The sequence below is a fragment of the Canis lupus genome, chromosome 1 (genome assembly GCF_011100685.1).
Source record: "Canis lupus familiaris isolate Mischka breed German Shepherd chromosome 1, alternate assembly UU_Cfam_GSD_1.0, whole genome shotgun sequence".
Taxonomy (NCBI): Eukaryota; Metazoa; Chordata; class Mammalia; order Carnivora; family Canidae; genus Canis; species Canis lupus.
In genome coordinates, this window is record NC_049222.1 from 27,476,541 (window position 1) to 27,500,178 (window position 23,638).

The 23,638-nt window shown below is 38.8% G+C and overlaps 1 long non-coding RNA gene and 1 pseudogene across 1 annotated transcript; one reads left to right on the forward strand and one right to left on the reverse strand.

Moving 5' to 3' along the window:
- The first annotated feature begins 3,708 nt into the window (after window positions 1–3,708).
- Window positions 3,709–3,809, forward strand: LOC119869853 (annotated as a pseudogene).
- On the reverse strand, window positions 3,713–7,272 carry LOC119870650. Its single transcript, XR_005353051.1, has 3 exons — window positions 7,187–7,272; window positions 5,015–5,071; window positions 3,713–4,020 (listed from the first exon to the last, which is right to left on the reverse strand). It is a non-coding gene; the product is annotated as an uncharacterized LOC119870650 (long non-coding RNA).
- Between the last annotated feature and the right edge of the window lie 16,366 nt (window positions 7,273–23,638).

Consider the following 23,638-nt stretch of genomic DNA (forward strand, 5'->3'; position numbering starts at 1 on the left):
CATTACAAGAATAATACTTATTCATAGTAAGGATTTATATATAGGAACTTATAAAATAAAAATTGTTATTTTCTCTTAAGCTGACTCCAACTCCACTACTCAAATGTAAGTATAACTAATATTTTAGTATACATTCTTCCAAGTTTTTCTGCACACATGGACTTCTTTGTTTGCATGTTTATTTGTTAACAAAAATAGTGCTGTGTTATGTATATTCTCTGCAATTTGTTTCCTTATTGACTATAACATATTTTAGTGTCAACAAACATATTTCTATTTTATTCTTTTAAACTGCATATTGTACCATCTATAAAAGTTTTCCCAATTTTTCTGTAATTTTTTTCTGCAGTGTATGTTGAACATCTTTATGTAGTCATATGATTTTTTTCTGCCAGACAAATTACTAAAAGAGAAATTGTTAGGAAAATATTTTTTTAAAGGATAAAACCATTATCCTGCACTGAGGAAATTAATTTTTTAAAGATGCTTGTCAATGAATTAAGACTTTGCGTTTTGCCTTTTCTTCCCTAGACTTGAATAAAATAGCAGTTTTAAAAGCAGAAAATAAATGACCTTTAATTCTAGGGGATTTACAGCTGGAAAAATACTGGCTTAAGAAAAAAACATCTTATTTTTTGAAAAGTGCTTTCAATTGTTAGTTCACTGTAAAAGAAAACCCATCAACATATCTGGTAATATATATTTTTTAGATATAATTTTATGAACACACAAATATTAAGAGATTTATCTGGAATTTACAGACACCTGGAATTCATCCATGTAAATTCACAAGGAAAAATAATTATTTTTCTAACTGCCTCACATTTACTCAGTGTTTCACTTTTTCCTGCAGAGCTCTATTTTGTATTCCCTTCCTTTCCTCAGCTGGAGGGTAAAGGACTGAGTTCCAGACTTCTAAACTACCATGCCTTGGTCACAGAGCTTTGAGGACACTGTGATGATGCACTGGATGACATGCTTAGTCAAGGACTTTCTTTCTTATCATTGTGTGTGTGTGTGTGTGTGTGTGTGTGTGTGTGTGTGTGTGTGTTTAGGGGTAAACAAAATGGTGGGAAAGTGTATCATCTCAAACACAAGAGACTCCTAGAATATAAAAATGCCTACCAACTGTTGAGGGGCAGCTTGTATACTAGGTGGCAAAGATTAAGTAAGGATTTACTCTTCTGGGAAATTTCTCCAAGGTCTCCTTTGTTTCCCAGTAGTTTTCTTCAGGATTTATTGAGGATTTAGTATTATGTTTGGGATTAGGAATAAAGCACTGAACAAAATAAGACTGTTTAGGGCAGCAGTCTACATTTTTTTTTTTTCTGGTGTATTCCCTGAAGTAATTTTGAAAAAACACACCCCCCTTGCAAATTTTTAAGTTGACATATTATTTTTATTTTATCTTATTTTGCTTTATTTTTAAAGATTTATTTATTTGAGAGACAATGAGAGAGCTCACAAGGGGAAGAGGGAGAGAGTAGGAGAGACAGAATCTTTTTTTTTTTTTTTTTTTTTGAGAGCCAGAATCTTAAGCCGGCTCCACACCTAGATGGAGCTGGATTCAGGACTCTATCTCATGATCCTGAGATCATGACCTGAGCCAAAACCAAAACCAAGAGTCCAACAATTAACCGACTGAGCTACCCAGGCCTCCCTAAGTTGACATATTATTTTTTTTATTTTTTTTTTATTATTATTTTATTTTTATTTTTATTTTTTTGTTTTTTTGACATATTATTTTTAAATCAAATTGGTAAAGTATGTAATTTCTATCATTGGTGACTAGGTAACAGATCCATTGCTCTGGTGTTAAAATGGAAATCTATAATTTTCTTCAAAATATGGAAATTTTCTTCCTAACAACCCTGTTATGTTAGCGTTTATTAATATTCTCAATTCTTATCAAGTTTCAATTAAAGAAAAAATTGAGATATTTATCTAATAACACGGAACTGAAAAAGAACTGCTGAAGTCTTATTCACCATCTGAACTGTCGACAGGCTATTGGGTCATTCGAAGTATCTGCTCTTCTGTTTTAATATTTAGGGGCAGAGTCACAGGATCCTTAAGCAGGAATTTTATAATTTTGGAAAGGAAGCTTAAGAAATATATACTGCAACTTTTTATTCTCTGAGGGAGACAACTGAGACCCAGAGAATCAAAGTGACTTGCCAAAGCTACTCAGCTGGCTGGTGAACTTGAGATCCTTGGTATCATTTGGTGACCTTTTCTTTATTGTGTGATCAAAAATGCTACAACCTCTCCAGTGGGCTTAAGTAAAAATTAATGGGAACAAATAACAATAGAAACCACAATAAGCCTGCATTATGTAAGAATGAGACAAAATCTCAAATACAATAATTTATTTTTAATAGGAGCAAATAACAACAGCAACAATATAATACTCTATTATGTACAAATGAGAACAATTCTTGGTTATAATAATTTCTTTTTACTTTCTCTTACATATCTAGTATTTTATTTATTCCATAACTATCTATGAAATATTTTGCTTAAACTTTTGAATTAGTTTCATATTTACACTTGGGACAAATTTACCATCTCTCTTTGATTTGTGCATCTTCAATATCACTGAGAAAAAAATGGAAATACATTCAATTTCATTTTAGAATGGTAAAATGTAGGAGATTAATTTTCATCACTGGTTGAGGTAATATAGAGAATTTGACAAATGATATAATCTTTAAAAATAATTTTAGGATACACCTTTGAGCTAGTCAATACCAGTTTAATTAAGTAGTTATACTAGTGCAATGATTTAATTCTGTGTAGCTCAATTATCTTTCTTTAAAAGATTTTATTTATTTATTCATGAGAGACACACACAGAGAGAGAGAGAGGCAGAAACACAGTCAGAGGGAAAAGCAGGCTCCATGTAGGGAGCCCGACGTGGGACTCAATCCTGGGTCTCCAGGATCACGCCCTGGGTGGAAGGAGGCACTAAACCAAGGAGCCACCTGGGCTGCCCTGTGTAGCTCAGTTATTACCAATAATATAACAGATTTCTGGTATAGTCAAAACTCAATTTGGAAACTAAAAAAAGTTTATAAACAAAAATGAAGACCCTGTAGGAATACTTCTCTGTTACTAGTTCTAGTACCAAAGTACTAGAAGAAACTGCAAACGTGTTTAATAACTGTTCCTATTTGCCATATAACTAACTTCCTAATATCAGAAATTAGAAAAAGGAACTAGATTATAGAACTTTCTAGATAGTTACCAGTATTGATATCCAAATTTGCAATTTTTTATGCAGAATCTTTGTCAGGTACATGTTCGGACAAAAAATGCAGACTACTGTTTTTAGTGCTATAGCTAGCATCTACCTTTATGTTCTCCCTTGACTTCTGAAATTAACATTTAATGCAAATGCTAATTAAATTAAATGAAAATTAAATTAGATCATATATGAATGTATAAATAGGAAAAAGCATTTGTACTGAGGGTTCCTCACTTAAAGAAAACCTAAAAGGAAACCTAGTCTAATAGAAAATAATATAGATATGGGGCGATTGGTCATTCACACTGCAAGTTTTTACCATGAAATAGGAATGCCCCAAATGTCCAAAAAAATGAGTTGATTTTAAAAATGCCTTTGAGCATAATGTTTGACTCAGTGAAGGACATCTGTTTCATATATGTATATATCTATTTAATTTTTAAAAATTAGATAAACTGGTACTCCTTTTGGCAGGACATACACTAAAATTGGAATGATACAAAGATTAGCATGGCCTCTGTGCAAGGATGACAAGCAAATTTGCGAAGTGCTCCATATTTGTAACCCTCACGAAGTCTATTACCTGAAAAAGAAAGCTGCACTCAGTTGGCTCCCTGAGGCTGAGGAAGAACCCTACTAGTAGCACACAGGGCAAGAGGGGTGGGTGTGTTGTGAAGCTAAAGGAGGTGGCACAGAGACCCCAGAAGCCCACACTGGAACAGCCAGGTCCATCTCTGTGCCCCTGCATCAGGCGCTTATGATTATGTGGTCCTCTGCATAAAAAGAAAGAACAAACAAAACAAAACAAAGCACAATTAGATAAACTGTTGTTTTGGCTTCCTCAGTGGCCTGGTCTCTAGAGCTCTTCTGCATCATGTTTCTCCCCTAACTGCAAACCTACACACTCCCAACCCCATTTACTTACTGTGTTGTGGATTAGTGCTGACTTTTCACCTTTACCCCAAGCAAAATTCCAGGTTTATCTTTGCATTACCAACATCTGATCAAAGTGCTCAGCTAAACACAAGAACAGAAGGACCTTCTACTCTAGATCCCCACCCTTTAGCCCCATAGAAAAATAGTAGAAGCTTTGAAGTTAGAGCTTTTTCATTAAGATCACTCAGTTCTAAAGAGGGCCAGCTGCCACACAAATCCCTAAATATGGAAAGAAAGAAGTTTAAAAATGTACTTTTCCTTGCTACAGAGAAATTTCCCAGGGGAGTGGGGCTTGGAGGGTGGGGTGGAGGTTGGGAGAGTTTGGTTGCAATGAAATTTACTTCCTGTGAAATTTAATGAAGCCATGTCTATAAGTTATTTTAAAATTGTAGTAGTACTATGAGCTGAGATACACTTTAAACATTAAACTCTGTATCATCATGTTTTCAAAGTCTAATTCTGGTGAACTCTTTTACAACTTTATGTAAAATATCAGAAGTGTACTAGAACTGACTTGCAAAGACCGATTGTTAAATTTTCAGGAATTCTGCATACTCAGAGTCATCATGGAAAAGCAGATTATATAAACTCAAAATTTAAATTATATTAAAAAAAAGATAATAAATACTCCAGACTCGTCATTACATTTTACTCTTATTTATGCACGTGAGGTTCTTTACTCCTGTGGTGTCTACATCAGGATTGTCAGATAAGATCTAGGATGCCCAGTTAAATGTGAATTTCAGATAAACAACGGAAAATCTCTTAGTATGGTTGTGCCCCAAATATTATATGGATATACTAATACTAAAACAATTATTTGTTGTTTACCTGAAATTCAGATTCAGCTGAGCATTCTGGCTTCTTATTTGCTCAATCTGGCAGATTCTGTATGAAGAAAATATCATACAGTGGTATATTAGAGCACATTTCTTCCTAACTCTGTGTTCACCGACTTTACATGAAAGCTTGAAATCAGTCCCAGTGGTTGTACTTACAACAAATCAGGGCTCCCATCCCCCAAGCAGTTGTTAAATATTTATCAATATACTTTGAGTAGAACCCATTTTAATCATTTTACAATGTTGTATGATGCTGTCCAGATGGTTAGAATAAGTTAATCCTTTGATTACTTGTTTCCTACAATGAAAATTAATTAGTTTATACATATGCTTTTATTATATTCTCTATGCTTATTATTGCATGAAGAAGACAGCAATATCATTTGTAGGAAACCTTTTTTTTTTCAAGAGACTTCTAATGGACAACTTTTGCCTTGAAGTTTTGAGAAAAATGATGTTATACTCAACATTAGAGTTCTCCAGTAATTATAAAACTAAACATATTAAAAATTCTTTAATTGGGCAGCCCTGGTGGCTTAGTGGTTTAGCGCCGCTTTCGGCCCAGGGTGTGATCCTGGAGACCCGGGATGGAGACCCTGGATTGAGTCCCACACTGGGCTCCCTGCACGGAGCCTGCTTCTCCCTCTGCTTGTGTTTCTGCCTCTCTCTCTCTCTCTCTCTCTCTCTGTGTCTCTCATGAATAAATAAAATCTTTAAAAAAATTCTTAATTATTTCTTTTGCAGAAATAAAATTAGAACTCTAGATCTTCCCATATATTCTTTCAATTCATACACCTACACACCTTTCGAAGTTAGAATGGTATAGAGACTTGTAGAGGTTTAAACTTGGGATCACAAGTTAATTAATATGAGGAAGATGTTTATGAAGAGCTATGGTTGCTTTGTTTATTCTTCTCTCTGCTGTAGCCTATATTGATGCTTCTCATTACCATTAATAAATACTTTAGAGGATGCAGCAAATGAAGTAAGATTGCTCACAAAAATATTTTTGCTCTCTCCCTTACCCCTAAATTAAATGAGTGAAATGAGAGAATGGATCAATTAATCATTTTAGTAGCTAGGCTCTGGGTAATCAAGGTCAGTGACCTTGGTGGGCTGATAAATGAATGTGATCCCAAGAAGGCCAGGCAGGATCAGGTTTCTGGTTGCCTTATTTTAATCATTTATGTGTGTCCTATTATTCACAAAGAGAGGTACAGAGCTAGCAGCTTCAAACTCAAGTTCATTAATATTACACAACAGAGCAGGTGTTTCCAGGACAGCTAAGTCAGAATAGCACTCTTCACTAGAAAATGTGAAAACCAGGGTAATTGTCTCCTAACTATGCAACAGGCACAGACATGCATATTTATTTGGATGACTGTAGCTGGAATTTTCAACTGACGCTCACTTGAATCTGTCCATACTTTGCAACAAGATTCTTCTTCTCCTCCTCGTCTCTTCCTCTTCCTCCTTCTTCTTTGCATTTCAAAAATCATAAGGCCAATAATTAAAAAGCATGGGTAGTCATTTTCCTTCTGCAGACTTAAGCTAAATACCTTCTTCATACACTCTAGCTTACTATTGACTGAACAAGTCTGGATTTGAGGAGTGCTAATATTTTAATCAGGCTTATTTTCTTCCACCAACTGAGATACTAAGTTTTGTTTCCACATGCAAGCTATTGTATGAATAGAAATTGAGTGAATTCTAACCCCCCCAAAAAAGGTTGTTTTGAAAATGGGTCATTTGAATGAATAATATAAAGTCTCCAATGGATTTTGTCTTTTTTTATCTGAATTGAACCATCTCAAAAAATGGGTCAAAAGAATGCTTACCAGTCAATTTCCAATGGTTACTGAGGAAGAAGTACATTAGCACCCATAAAGAGTGATGGGCTCAAACCCAAAGAGAAGAATAGTGAGTCTTCTTATTGTAATTTCACATTTGGGTGGGTAATTACATCCTCTCTACCCAGATCACCCTTTAGGTTTCAAATTGTTTTGGTGCTGTGCTGTCTCAGTTTGAGGACACAACATTTCAAGGACACGGAAAATCATTCTTCCTGTACTAAAGAATAGGACGAATAAGCAGACTGAGACAGAAAACCTTGGTGTCATTTTACCATTTTTTTCTACGTAAACAGGACTAAAATAAATACCTTAGAAATTACTCTTTGAAAAGTGGTCTAAAAGAAAGTGGAGAGAAGAGGGTCTGAAAAGAAGCCTATGTTCAGCTGGGCAGATCTATGACATCACAATCCGAGCAGAGCCATCTATGTGACCTTCCGGGACAGCACCAAATCTGAAATCTGACAGTTTTATCCAGTCACCTGGATATGTAGCACCTTGGGATGATTCTGGTCCTGGGATTCTCCTTTTGACTGAGCTAAATTTTATTTATTTTTTTAAGATTTTATTTATCTATTTGACAGAGAGTGAGCACAAGTAGGCAGGGCAGCAGGCAGAGGGAGAGGGAGAGCAGGGCCCCTGCTGAGTGGAGAGCCCGATGCGGGACTCGGGACTTGATCCCAGGACCCCGACATCAGGCCCTGAGCCCGAGGCAAATGCTGAGCCGACTGAGCCCCCAGGCAAGCCCCTGAGCTTAACTTTAATAGTTAATAGTATTTTATTCTTAGCTAACATTTTACAGTTCATAGGACACTTTTGTAGGATAACTAAAATGTATTTAGTACTGAAGACATCATCATCTCATTTAATTTCCACAGCAATTGCCTGACAGGGATTCTATTATGCAGATTTTACGAGCAAAGACAGGGAAGCACAGAGAGAGGAAGTAACTTGCTTCTCGGCCGCTCTGCACTCATGCATCATCTTAGAGCTCTGACAAAGCTGTGAGACAGGTGCTGTCAAGCTTGCTGAAGAAAGAGCAACTGATGATCACGGAAATGGGGGAATTTGCTCAAGGTCACTCAGCTTGTACATAGTAACACCCGGGCCCTGCGCCAGGTTTCTAAATTCTTCCAAGTTGCTTCCAATGGCATCTTCATGACTAGAAAATGTGGGACAAGCTGGTGAAAATTTGGCTGGCGGCAATAATTTTGTGTGAATCTAAAGTCTTTGAATGTAACTTCAAGCTAGCTAGCTAGATGCAATAAATATAATTTAATTCTCACTCTGTGTTTGTACCATTGGGGTGCCATTTATAACATTCTTCCCCGTACTGTGCTTTTATTGTTCTCTCTGAAAGGTCCAGCACTGTATCTGGCACATAGCCTGTGCTCAGCATATCATACATGTTTCATAAATAAATGAATGTACACCCCTGGATAGGAATGCACAGTGGATGCAATGCAAGGATGGCTTCTCCCTAAAATGCAAGAGTGGAGGCTCAGGGTGCCCTTGATGGAGAGTAGGAAGCAGATGTCTGGTGCACCTGCCTCGATGCCTTCAGTGTTACTCGGGAAACAGAGTGTGCAAGATGACTGCTCCGTTTCCTCCCGGAATCAGCAGGCCTGGTGGAATGCAGAGTCCCAGGCTGCTCAGACTTCTGTCCTTCTATCCCTCAGAGACTTAGACTCACAGACCCTGCCAAACTCAGGGGCTCAACTTCTCACAATCATGGGTGTTTTCACAGAGCAGCGGCAGCAGAGTGTACTCAGCTGATGCACAGAAACCTGGGTTGAATCCCAATAGGTCACATCACCACACATTTTTCTCATCAGTAAGATGACGAGTTCCAACTACATGACCTGTAAATCCCTTCCATCCCTAACACCCCCAGTGTATTGCCTATAGGTGTGACATACCAGGAAAATACATACCAGGCTTCTCTCAGCCATCCTTTTGCAAACTGGATGCTATAAACAGTGCCACCCACACTTTTTCTGTCATGCCCCCATGACATGTTTCATGATCATGAAACAATAGGGAGAACTGTCCTTTGATGACAGTTTGATTAATTACTTAGTATTTATTCTAATTCTTAAACAAAGAAAATCTTTGATAACTACTGTGACCTTTGTTGGCGAAGAAAGGTGGGTCCCAGGGAGGACCGGCATGATCAAGTGTATGGTTGCTTAGCTTTAATCATTTATGGGCTGTGTATGCAAGTGTATTTCAGAGTGACTTAGATATGGAGTGGATGAGGTGCAAGAACAAAATTATTTAGCAGAATAGGCATTTGTTTTGTTTCCCTGAAACCAAATCTGCTGTCATCAGGATATTATTGGAAACCATTACTCAAGTACAGAAATGGCAGATTAAGCCTTTTAATTTCTGGCAGTGATTTTGGTCACTGCGCATAGTAGAGGTAATAGAATTTGGTGATGGGTTCCTTTTATCCACTGATTTGTGTTAGATCTCCTTTTGAGTTTTTTGTTGTTTGTTTTTTAGATTTTGGACTTATCTGTCATTAAATGTGGTTGATTATGAACTGAATATACTTTTTGAAAGTCTTCTGAGTAAATACAATGTGAATGGTACTAAGTATTCATCTTCAAAAACATACTGATTCTTTTTTTTTTTTTTTGAGATTTTTTTATTTTCTTATTTTTGGAAGGGAGAGGTAGAGGGAGTAGGACAAGCAGACTCCTGCTGAGTGGGGAGTTGGACTTGGGGCTTGATCTCAAGACCCTGAGATCATGACCTGAGCCAAAATCAAGAATCAGACACTCAGTTGGCTCAGACCAACTGAGCCACCCAGGTGTCCCCCAAAACATATTGATTCTAACAAACATAAAAATTGGAACCCATCAATTGAGATAATACATAAATTATCTATTGATTAAAAAAAAAAACTACCTGGGACCTCCACTTTAACACTAACATTTAAAAAGAGGATTATCAATTTATTCTATGAGCACATGTTTTTTTCAGACCTTTTGAACCATGGCTCACAATAAGAAATACATATTTCTCATTATGATTTGGTATATGGATGTATATTTGAAAAAATGTTCCACCAAGTATCTTTTCTTGTTATGTGTGATTTGCTACAATATTTAAAAAATATTTCTCCTGTTTTATGTTTAAGCACTGATATAAATCACTATAATTCACTAAGTTGATTCATGACCCACTAATGTGTGGTGACCTGCAGTTTGAAAAATACTGTTAGAAGTTAACAGCATGCTGTCAAACCCATATACTATACAGTGTGTGTGTGTGTGTGTGTGTGTGTGTATGTGTGTGTGTAGTTAGGCTTCAGAATAGGTCCATCTACGTATCAATGAGCCATTTTATAATGCCATCACAGTGCAAAAGCAGCCATAGACAGTGTATAAACAAATGGGTGTGGTGGTAATCCAATCAAACTTTATTTATAAAAACACGATGGGCTGGATTTGGGCCACAGGCCATAATTTGTTAACATAGGCCCAGAATGTTCTTTCTACCCTTCTTTCCTAATGAACAGCCCTATCCATCCTTTATCTCTTCCCCAAGGAAGCCTTCACTGATACCCTGACTAGATCAAATCCTCCTATTACATTTTCTCCTAATACCATGTATCAATACCTTTGCAGTAGTGGCCACCCTGGAAATTTTATATTGTCCATTGGTGATCAGAAGGAGCTTGTAAGCATCTTGCTTTGTTCATTGTTATTAATTTATTGTTATGTACAATAAATGGGCACCTCTGACTTGTTGTCTAGTACACAGGACAAAATAAAAAATGTCGTTGTTCTAATTCCTATCATCTGTTTCACTCATTTCCCCCAACTTCCTCCCCTCTGGCAACCATCACATTGTTCTCTATAATTAAGAGTCTGTGTCTTGCTTTCTCTCTTTTGCTCTTATTTTTTCTTTGCTTATTTGTTTTGTTTCTTTAATTTCACAAATGATATGGTGTTAGCCTTTCTCTTTCTAGAGCACCAGATGATGTATGGAAGTGCTGACTCACTATATTGCACACCTGAAACTAATATAACACTGTATGTTAACTAACTGGAATTAAAATAAAAACTTAAAAAATTAATAAAAACAAAATTTAAAAATGTCATTGTTCAAACCTCTGTGATTTAAAATAATGTATTCATCTGTTCAACTGACAAATATTTATTGAAGTTCTATTGATTTGCAAGGAGGACTTCAAGGTATATAATGCATGAAGCCATTATTTCAGATATCTTGGTGGTGGTTTTCCTATCTGAAAAATAAAGACAAAAATGGAGGAAAAGCACAAAAATGAAAGCAATAAAAGTAATGTCTTTAGCACCACAAATATATTCTTATAGGTGTAGTCATTTGCTTTGCAGGATAGAGATGGTTAAAGATGATGCAGAATATATTGCTGATGTACCCACTAATTTTCTCCTTCCCCCATGTTGTTCAACCTGGGCAAGTTTCATAGATTTCTTTTTGCCATTCTAAACCTAAATATCTAAAGCCTTTTACCTTCTCTGCCTGACTGGAGAAGTTGTTGCACAATTAGAGTTGAGATCAGATAGTGCACTGCCCGTACAGATTTTGGTCAGAACTAGCTGTGCTGCCCCAGCCCTCTGAAATCCTCATGTTACATGACAGCTATGTTCTGAAAAACAGGCCAGGAAAAACAATACTCTAACAGTTGATGCAGACATAGGAACCAGACTTTCCAGATGCTTCTGGGTGTTTTTGGCTATGTATATAAGTTTATACATATGGGGACTAAGAGTATCTTGAGCAAGACTTGACATTATTGCTCACTTCTCAGCTTGAGAGTGAAGCCATCACCAAGGACAGACTATGCCAGACACTGGTAGGCTTCACACTGGGCTCTGATTGGTTGCAACAGGCTAGAAGTGAAAATTATTTTAAAAGCAGAGTCACTTTAATGAAATGCAAAACATCATGTGTTCCTCCCTGTCTTCCCCCAACCAGCTGCATCTGGCCTATAGATTTGTTTGGCTTGGCTTTCACAGTGTTTAAACAACAACCAAAAATCAGATTTGTTGATGCAGGAGACTTCATATAAAAATCTGGATTTCTGGCACCTGGGAAATCTGGCAGCCCTGGCTACACTTTCCTGTGGGCAGGTGGCTGGATGCTGCCCTGCTCAGAGGAGCTGTGGACTCCCCAGGACAGTGCCCCTAACTGACCACCCTTACTCACTTATGTTACCTTCTCAGCCAGGTTTGCTGTGTCCCTGTCAGATAGAAAGGAGGTTCAGTGGCACAGAAATATTTTTATGTTTTTTTAAAAAAAAGCTCTTTTTTAAAAAAAATTTTTTTTAAGAAAAAAGCTCTTAATACTGTTGTGTTATTTGGATCTTTGTGTATGACCTTGTGTTTTTATAGGTGTCTTCCCCTCAAGGAACTCAAAAGACTATGCAAAAGCTCAAGAGTGAAAACACCACTTTTGGTCAGGTGAACTACAGTATCCTAAGAATTGCCAGGTCTGAAAAAATGTCTGGTTAGGAGGAATGTGGCTAGAAGGACATCCTGCCCTACACAAGGGAGTCGAGACACAAGGGGGCCCTTAGATGGACACCGAGCAGGTGAATCAAGTGAGGATGGGCAGAGGAGCCAGTAGGAGCATAGCCATCCCAGTCAGCCTATAGGGATTTGTTAGGGGCCTGGCTACCACCAGGCCCAGGGTGAGTCTTGTCCCAGAAGACAGCTTTGAGAAGAACCTAAAGGACAAGTAGCAATTTACCAGATGGAGGCAGACTTAAGAGAGCAAGTTAACAGAAACAAAAGGAGCAGAAACTTAGACTTTAAAGGCAATATTGAGTTGGAGAGGGGGTTGAAATCACAAGATTTGCATTTTTCCTACTTACATTCCCTGTAATATAGGTACATTTAGACCAGATACACTGCTATGCCTAGAGCCCCTGTGGAGTCTACTACTCAAAAAATGGTCTGTAGACCAGTAGCATTTGCATCAGCTGGTGCTTGTTAGAAATGTAGAATCATAGGTGCTATTCCAGATCCATTGAATTAGATGCTCAGAAAATTCATATATGCATTAAAATTTGAAAAGCATAGAATTTGAAAGTAATGGGGTTTGGGGCCAGGTAATGATAGAGTGACTCCACTCCCATCTCTCCATTTATTTAGACAGCATTTGATCTTGAGACTAAATAGGCATGAAACCCCAAAATAATGGAAACAATGCCTGATGTCAAGGTGGGTGATATGGAAGTCCATAGTAAATAATATAATTGCCATTATTTCATTTAAAAAAACCCAAATCATTCTTTTACTTTTTTTTTTAAAGATTTTATTTATCTATCCATGAGAGACACACAGAGAGAGGCAGAGACATTGGTAGAGGGAGATTTCTCCCTCTGGGAGAAGGGAGGAAGCCTGATGCAGTACTCTATCTCAGGACTCCGGGATCACGACCTGAGCTGAAAGCAGACACCCCACCACTGAGCGACCCAGACATCCCCAAATCATTCTTTTTCTAAATAAACTGACACTTGGTTTGCTGGTCTATCTATTCTTTTTTTTTTTCTTTTCTTAATTACATACATAAATAAAGACTGGGTAGGAATAATCTTTTTTTTTTTTTTAAATAGAACCAGTCTTGAACTTTGGACTCAAACATTAATAAGGAATTAAGATTATTGAGTTATTTATTATCTTCATGAGCCTACCTTAGTTCCAGTTTATCGCAGGAAGCATAAAAATGTTCTTTTTTTTTCATTTTAATGAGTAATGAATATGTTGAATTGACAGCATCATGAGATAATGATATCATTATCAAATGTGTACTATGTGCCTCACTCTTTACGGACAGGATATATTCTCCACAACAGGCATCAATAGCCTTCAGGTGTAAATAGAGAACTGAAAGTCATAGATGCTAAGTTGCTTATGTATAGTCAGACAATCAGAGGTTTGCAATTAAGATGTAAACACACACTTGAATCTGAATCCCATATTGTTTTCCTTTCTCTGCAGGCACTCTGGACTGAGCCTTAGTTGTTGTTGTTGTTGTTGTTGTTGTTGTTGTTGTTGTTGTTTTAACTCCTCTGTGACCCAGATAGTTTTTCTATGATCTTGACCATCCAAACAGAAAGGCCCTTTTCTCCCTGATTTTATCTTTCTTGCTTCGAGAAAACTATTATAAAAGATACTGGTTGTATTCACAGTGATTTTTTGTTTCCTGACTATAAAATCAGTCAGGTACATTCTGCCAAATTTGGAAACTGCGGAGGAACCCCATGAGTAAAGTAACTATTCCTCATGATTCTATCCCTCAAAGACAGCCTTACCCCTCAGAGAGGATGACTATTAACATTATATGTTTCCTTTGTTAATGAATACACAGATGAACATATCTTATAAAAATAAAATTAGACTCATGTTCTACACACTATTTTATAACAAATGTTTCCACATGTCAATAAATATTGTGTCTACAACATAATTTTCATGGCCCCATAGTATTCTGCCCATAGATAGAATAGTATCTAAGTCCTGGGGCACCTGGTTGAGTGCCTGCCTTTGGCTGAAGGCGTGATCCTGGGATCGAGTCCCGCATCGGACTCCCCGCAGGGAGTCTGCCTCTCCCTCTGCCTGTGTCTCTGCCTCTGTCTCTGTGTCTCTCATGAATAAATAAATAAAATCTTATATATATATATATATATATATATATATATATATCCACTGGAACTCCTGTGGTCTAGATCTAGAGCAACATCTTTAAACACCTCTGCTTGATAAGTCAAACTTAACCTTCAGAAGCCTTTTAAAAAATAGCAAATGCAGGCCTATTAAATTCTTCAATATAGCACAGCACAGTCCATTCTGTCAGAGCAATGCCATGCTTCCTTTTTTCTTTGCATCCTTCATTTCCTTCTTGAACTTACACTTATTTTTAGCAGCAATTACCTTTGCCATCAATTGAGATGGTCTGTGCAGGCATGTACCCTACCCCGTGTCCTGACAGGCTCAATAAATGGCAGTGAAAAATAATTCTTATATTATTTTTTCTTTTCTTTTTTCCTCTCTCTCTCTCTCTCTCTTTTTTTTTTTGCTCAAGTTTAGCTATTTGATTTTACTCACCAGGACCAAGCTACACTAAAACACATGCAGTATTCTATGAGGAAAAAAAGAAACCTTGTTTCATAGTTCCAAATGAAGCCTTCAGTCTTTTCAAAATAATACATGCTACAGCTTTGAAGAATAAAGACACTGAATGGTGAAAATTTTTAAATATCAAAGGTGTCTACTTTACAATTTGAAACACACCCTTAGCTTTAAAAGCAACATCTTGCAATCTGAGTTGTCTCTTTAGTACATTCATGAGAACCATGGAAATTTTGTGGGAAAAACAAATCTTTATTTCAAAAGAGAATGTGGAAATTTTTAAAACCCAAAATGCTGTTTCCCAGAGCTGATACTGAAACAAACACTAAACAACAAATGAAATTGGGGAAGATCCTAAGAGTAGCAATAATGTTAATTTTCTGACATCAGCCCACCGGAAATAGGAAGTACATACTTCTGCAATTGCTCGGAGAACTGAGACAACACAGCCATCCCAGCTTTGGTTTATCAGCAGTCTGGCTGCCAGCAGGCCTTCCCAACAACAGCAGGCCATGGCACAAGATGCTGCCAGCAAGAATGGCCACTGGACTCTCCGAGCCCCTTCTGTGAGTGTTGGTGCTATTATTGAATTTGTATCCAGCAGTGCTGTGCCCTATGTGATGATTATCACATGTCTATCTCATTTTACCCCACTGGGATTATGCTACTAAGGAGTGATGGAAAAAAGGAAAGAAGAAAGGAAGAAAACAAGTGAAAGAAAGAGGAGGAAAGAAAGAGAGAGAGAAAGAAAAAGAAAGGAAGGAAGGAAGGAAGGAAGGAAGGAAGGAAGGAAGGAAGGAAGGAAGGAAAAAGAAAAAGGAAAAAGAAAGAAGAGAAAAAAAATGGTTAAAAGCAAAGGATTTGGAATGGTTTAAGACTTGAATCCCAGCTTTGTCACATATTGTTGGTGACATCTCATGTTTTTGCAACCCAGTATCCTCCTCCATCTTTTGGAAACAGCACCTTCCTTTTCCATTAGAAAACTTCTTCTTCTCTGTTTTGTGCCAATACTCAAGATCCCTGTCTCCACCTGGAAAAATAGTAAGGCATGTGACCTAAACAAGGTCAACTGGATTCAGTCTCGCAGAAATACGAATTGTGAGCCATGCCAACAGGAAGTGGCCAGAGCTGATCATCTCTGTGGTGTTTTGCTGAAGAAACCGGTCCCTTAGTTCCTGCTGCTTCGAGGCTGGGAACTGACTGTTTCCTTGCTCTTCAAATGACCTAGCCATTCACCCTTGTGGGATCCCCATGCCCTTCAAATATGTTTCAGTTTTACTAAAGTTAACCAGGATCTGTTTCTCTTGTTTGTAACCAAATAACTTGAATAGCCTAAACAAATTAAGTGAATCATAATTCTAATCTCCATTGACTGTAGCCAATGTAAAATATTTGGTTTAACCTAACAGCTCTATAATAATCACTTCAATATACTTGACAATTAAAAAATCTAATTTTGGTAACTGTGGAATGTTCACATCATCTTCCTAAGAAGTTACCTCATAGGTAAAATTTTGAAGATAATGCTTACATCCCAGACTTGTGAGCATTCAATGAAAAATGTCTGGAAAATATCTTGCACAATGCCCTGTAAAGTAGATGACCTATATTTTTTGGCCATTATCACTATATAATGTCTGTAAGTGTGAACATGTAAGTCCAAGGCAAGTTCAAACACTAAATTAATTATGCTAATAGTTTGTCATATAGTAACATCTCTGAGTTTTTGACAATGTGGGAATGACTACTAGTTATATTTAGATTTAAAAACTTAGCTGCTAATTTGAACATTTTAGTAGAACAGTAATCAACTTGGTGGTTTTAATAAAACAGATTTGATACAACAAAATAAAAAGATGGGGGGGTGAGCTAATTTCTGTAAGAGCAGCTACACAGGATTTCCACTAATGCTAGTGAGCAGTTTTGAATTTCGTCGGGAATTTATGGTATTTCATTCTAAATAATGAAGTGATCTATTCGGGACATATTTTTCAGATATATGTCAAACAAAGGAATAACTAATTTAGTATTTGCTATAAATGTATTTTAACATGGATGCATACATGGGTGCCTAATATAGCCACTTGGAATTGCTTTTAAGATTTTGTGGAATGTAGATGTACAGAAGACTAAAACAAAATCTGATGGGGCACCTGGGTGGCTCAGTGATTGAGCGTCTGCCTTTGGCTCAGGGCATGGTCCTGGGGTCCTGGGATGGAGTCCCACATCGGGCTTCCTGCTCAGCGGGGAACATTCTTCTCCCTCTGCCCGAGTCTCTGACTCTCTCTCTATGTCTCAGGAATAAATAAAGTCTTAAAAAACAAAAACAAAAACTGAGATGTCCTGGGGCACCTGGGTGGCTCAGTCAGTTAAGTGTCAGCCTTTGGCTCAGGCTGTGATCCCAGGGTCCTGGGGTCAAGCCCTTGTCGGGCTCCCTGCTCAGCAGAGAGCTTGCTTCTACCCTCTCCCACTGCCCCCCTCCCCCTGCTCATGCTCTGTCTCTCAAAGAAATAAAATCTTTTAAAAACAAACTCTGAGATGTCCTTGGCCATTTGTTCTAGTTGACTCATGTACCTGAACATTTCAAGGTTTGTATACCTTCAGTCCCACTAACCATTAGTCTCACTACAGTAGGCATTTGGCATAAAAAAAAATTTCAGGAAAGCTTCTTCTGATGAAGCTAAGATTTCAGAGTATCAGTTCATTATCCCCTGCTTCCTCAGTTTTTAAAACTTCCCCACACAGAGGAAGCCCACCAGTGACCTCCTTTGGCAAGAGCCTGTGAGCTAGCATTACAAAGGTCACCCCGCTGCTCTGATGAGGCAGTCCAGGTTTGCTGGCAGAATGAGAAGAGGAAAGCATGCATCCAACAGCCAATCACTCCTTGCAATCTAACTGATCCCTGATTCCATTCAGATCCCAGGAGGTGATCTCCAGGGAGTATCTCTCAGAGGTCTTAGCAGTCATGGCAATGTAGTTCCCCTTCACCAATATTTGTTTGGCGTGTGGTCAGCTTCTGGCTGAAAAGATATAAGGGAAAAATCTGTTGGGAGAGGGGTTTCTAGAAAAGATTTTATTCCTGGTTAAAACTATAGAGACTTGTAAAAAACCTTTTGTCCTTAAATTTTTCATTTTGTCTTGAAAGTAGCTGAGGAGCATAACTAGCTTGTAGTTTTATCAATCTTCCCATAACCATGAAGTGACAAAGCAACTGGATAAAGTGCCAGAGTGAGAGTATAAAAAGACCTCTGAATCCTTAATGTCATTTTGAGTTAGTGCCTCCCAAAAGGAACAGGAACTGTCTGCCTCTGGACAATGTGTTAGCTGGGATCTTTAAATGCCTCTATTGCTTCTCTGTTACTTGCAGCTGAAAGTATTCCTAAAGCCACTAGCACATACAATTTCTGTAAGCCCCTTAAATTTAAATATCCCACTAGATAGAATCATTGCCAGACAATAAGCTGAAGGGAGACTGCATTATAATTTTTCAAAAATGAGCTCAAAATTCTGTTCAGTGTTTTATTAGCAGATATCAGGGGGCTGTTTATATTTGCTAGTACAGTCAAGGTGCCCACTAGTATTGCAAGCTTGGCTAGCAGGAGGAATTTTACAACAAAGCCCCGTGAATGGGCCCTGTGGTTAAAACACTCAGCAGTCCTCTTAGAGAGAATTTTGGAATCAGAAGGAAAGGAATCAGTTACTGTAAACTTGGAATGCTGATTATTCTTTAATATCTGCAGAAATTAGAAGTTGGTCATTTGTTTGCATAGAAAGTGGCGAAGTCTGAAAATACATGGTATATTACAAAATATGAGAGAACTATTTTATTACTCTAAAGAGCCTCTAAACCATGTGGCCTATTTTTCACACTCAAAGAATTCTAGAAACTGTGGCCACAAAGACTACTATGCTCCTGAAGATGCCCTGAAGGCTTCTGATGCTAAGATTTCTTGAATGCATAGTAAGCCTGAGAAGAAATTTCTGAGGGAAGAACATCCTTTGTTAGTTTGCAAAGAGATTTTCAAACTTTTTTTTTTTACCGCGACACATAGTAGGAACTAAATCGTACATGTCTAATCTAAGTTAGTTTGTGTATATGTACACATGTATGGTTAAAATTAACATTTCATGAAAAAATATTTTTATACTCTCTATACTCTATAATTTTTCTGTTCTTGTTTTTTCCATCTTGAAAAAGTGCTGGTTTTAACCTACTAAACTGATTCCACAAACTGCTAATGGATTATCCCTTGCAGTTGAAAAAGCATTGAGTCAGGATAGTTTGTGTGGCACTTCACAGCTCCTGTGACTTCAGCTGGCTTGAACAGTAAGTATGGAAACTTGTCTTACGGAGCAAAGAATCCAGACCCTAGGGTTGCATGTCACCAGTTGCCCAGGTACTTCGTCTTTGCTTTGACTTCTGCAGCAACAGCTTCAATCTTGGCTGCCTCCCTCTGCCATCACGAGAGACTGGTGTGTTGAATGTTATTCCTTCGGACCCGCACTCTGCCCTTCTCTCTGCTCTGTGTCCCATGACACCTATTTGGGTGAGTTACATGAATAGACCCCCCTCACCTCCTACTTTCTGCCTAAGTTCAGCCAACAGGAAGCCCCTGTAGGAAACAGAGCAGAGAGAAGAGAATGCAGCTGGAATATTTATTTGTCTGGTCTCATCTCTGCAGGGTTAAGATGTTCCAACCACCTTTCTTACTTGAAGTTCAGAGCTCTTCTCAAGGGGGCCCTTTCTCTACCACTCTCTCCTGGGTTCTGGTAACACCTGTGTCTTATGCCTGGGGGCACAGATGTGATGTAGGCTCTGCTGCAGCTGGCATGAGGCTGCTTCTTTAGCCCTTGTGCTTTCATCTCACACTACTCATACCTTTGCAGAAAATCCCTTTGATTAAATCACTCTTGAGTGGTCCTAATTTGAATGTGGCGGCAATTTCTCAATGGGGCCTGGCTAATACTGGCTACCCATACCAAAGTTGTTCACTATCATCAGGGGAAATAAGATGGACTTCTTTTCCCAGAAGTCCTGAGTTAGGATCTCTGTGTTCCCCACCAGTTCAAATGGGTGAAGCCTGCCCGTTTCTGACCTGTCAGTGGAAGGGGAAAAGAATTGCCATTAAACTAGATATCTGAGTCGAATGGATGCTAACCCATCACACAATGATGTTTAATCCCAGAGGGCCAACTAGAAAAGTAACTCTCTTTTGTACCTAGGGGACTATGATGTTGCAATATGAGACTCAGGCCAGCATTATGGCAACAAGTAAACCAAAGTAGTTACTTCAGTGGCAAAATGAATTCCTTAATCACACAATCACTAGCACGTTGGGTGACTGACCCAAAGATCAAAATGTAATTGCCTAAAAATGAATCTCCCTTTCATACAATACATTTCTTTTTTGCCAGAGTGGAGTCAGGAAAAAAAAGACAAGGTCATATAAGACTATGTACACCATGTTAAAAAAAAAAAAGTTTAAAAGCTGCTTCCTGTACTCATTGGTAGAAATATATTTTGTCTCTTATGTTAGATTTCATATGATTGCTCAACATATTATTGGCTCAAGAAGCTGACTCTAAATTGGTAGAAAACTAGTTTAATGTACGTTTCCTCTTTTTCTCCATGTGTTACCCCAGAAATGCTCTAGTGATCAGGGAAGGGCCATGTCGGGCCTGGAGAGTCTGTGTCTCACTCTCTTTTTGATCTTCTCCTCTCCAAGAGACAAGACACAGATGTAGAAGAACTGCATCAACATTGAACGGATTTATAAAACATTGAAATAAGAATAGAGAGTGGTTCTAACCCAGTTTGATTCTTCTTTATTTTTTATTTATTCTTTTTTTTTTTTCATGTCCCAACTCACTCCAGCCCCTAGAAGTCTGGCCTGGAATGGGATATAAGTCTCAGCTCCATAATGTTGAAGTCCTCTGCCTCTCTAAGCGAGGCTCTGGGACTGATTTTTTTCTGAGACCTTTGTCTATGTGCAATATCAACATCATCTTTCCCATGGGAAATGGGGTGGGGAAACAGAAGGGCACAATGGTGTCAGTGCCAAACTCGAAACAGAATTCTCATCTCAGGCATGTGGTTCCAGACTGTGCACCACAGTGCCCTGCAGCCCCACAGCAAGTCCACAGGGACACGATGGAACCGTTGTGATTACTATGAGGGAAATGGTGATATTCAACATCTATTGAATAGCACGTGAAGCATTAGCTCAAAGTAGCTCATGGTTTCAAAATGAGATCACATTACATTTCTTTTGATGACATCACACCTTTGCAAAGCTGGCTTTTTAGTTATTTCTGTGGTAAAAAATATCCCAGGAAAGCCAGAGTAAAACAGGATAGGAGGGTGGTGGTGCACAGCCTGATTTTAAGCTTTCAGAGGTTGTGTGGGACCCAACTGGCACACACATCCTATTGGCAAGCAGCTGTGCAAGTTTAAGATAGAAATGGCCATTATTTCTTCTTTCACATTATGCATATATTTTTCAAACAGCTATTAAATTGTTAGGGCATACCACTAACTAACATACTACTAACTAACATAGTTACCTCCTTACTTAGTAAGTAAGTTGTTTGGACCTAACTGCTCAGTGAACAGAATCATGATGTATGTCTCTGGGCTGAGGAGAACGAGGGAAACGTTACTGAGACACTTTGGGGGCCCAGAACAGAGCAAGCTTGGGATGCTCTGAGCTTGATCCTAGGCAATAAGCAACAGTACTTCAGGAAATTTTTTGTTGTTCTTTTTTAACTTAAAGATCATCTTTATTATGGATAAACCTAGAAAATGTGATTTTCCCTCAGTGGCCAAGTGGATTTGCTAATTCTTGAGACCTGATTAAATAGATTTATCCACTTGATCACAGGATTGAGCTAGGCTGCTTCCAGTCTCTCCCCAGTGGCAGGACACTCACCACAAGATAGAGAGCAGGCGAGGACCTGTGTACCTTACAAATTGGCTTATACAAACAGGCAAGAGAAGTCTGAAGTGGGCAAGCTCAATTTTGTCAGAAAAAGCACTCAATTCTCCCTGCTTAGGGAGGAGAGGAAGGCAGTGGGGAGATCAAGGATGTTCCTGATGGAGGTCTCTCCAAACCGAAACTCAGATCAACCTGAATCAAGGGAACTGGAAGTCCCTCCTGTATATGCATAGAGGAAGAGGATTCAGTTATAACATGGGTGATAGGGAGGTTGGACACATAAAAACAACACATCTCCTTTATAAGAAATGAATAAAGCTAGTTATGTTTTAGCAAATAAGTTTGCATTTCTTTGGTGGTGTGGCCGAAGCATTTTCACATTTTTGTTATCAGGTCATATTAGCTTTTATGTGCATTATCTTTTCATGGTAAGTACATTTAAAAAAAAAAAGATTTTATTTGTTTATTCATGAGACACACACACACACACACACACACACACACACACACAGGCAGAGAGGCAGAGACACAGCAGAGGGAGAAGCAGGCTCCATGCAGGGAGCCCAATGCGATACTTGATCCCGGGACTCCAGGATCATGCCCTGGGTCAAAGGCAGGTGCTAAACCACTGAGCCACCCAGAATCCTGGTAAGTACATTTTTAAGAGGTCCTTAAAAATGTATTCTGTAGAAAAGGAGCATTTGTGACAGGCCTGACAGGGGATGAGTAGAGGAAGAGCTCCAGGTGAGGATAGGGAAAATATTTAATCAGTTACTATTGTTTTCACTCATGATGAAAATGTTTTATGTTAGTTCTCTGGATTCTTTAAGAGTCTGAATTTTTTCTCTTGCAAATGCCTTCAAGCCCTCACGCCCTCACTCCCTCTCTTCTTGGCACACCTGAACCACAGAGGAGCTTCCACACTTGCTTTGCCTTGGCCATGCCAAGGGGAAGGGGCTGCCCCGGCCACCCCACAGCCTGTGCCTGCAGGGTCCCCTCAGCTGCATGCTCCTGGAAGCCCTGCAGACCCACTGGGCTCCTCTAGAAAGTGAGCCCTCATCTTCTGCAACTTCATGCCTTTTCATTCTCCTGTAAGGAACTACACACTCCCACACAGCACCACCCACTCTCAGCGGTGAATCACATATCATGCTGCAGGGAGAAAGCTGAAGACAGGAGCACTTTCCCACCCGGCCACCAAATCCACAGCTGCCTGTCTCCCCCTTCCTCCCTCTTGATCAAAACAGCAGCTAGCTCTGCTTCTGTGTCAAAGTTGATCACGGATCCGCATCCGCTGAATGCTCTACCTATCTACCTACCATCTCCTCCCCCTAACTCCCTTCCTTCACCCTTTCTTCCTCTCCCCCCTCCTCCCTCCCTCCCTCTTTCTCAGCATGCAGTCCAAGGGAAGCCTCCTCACTGCACAAATCTCTATTCTGTCCTCTAAAGACATACTGCCTTATACTCCAACCCCTTCCCTAACTGGACCCTGGACCCGGATCCCCCCTCCACCATGTTTTGCCATATCCATCAGGAGGATGTTTCTCAAAAAGACCCTCTCTTCACATCTCTGGCACCCAATTATGTTGGAGTGTTTATTAGGGGTAGAGAGAGCTCCCCAGTGTGTTCAGATGTCTGGAGAAATGGCCTCTAGCCTGAGAGTCCAGGACTGATTGTATTGCATTTCTGTGGGCAAAGG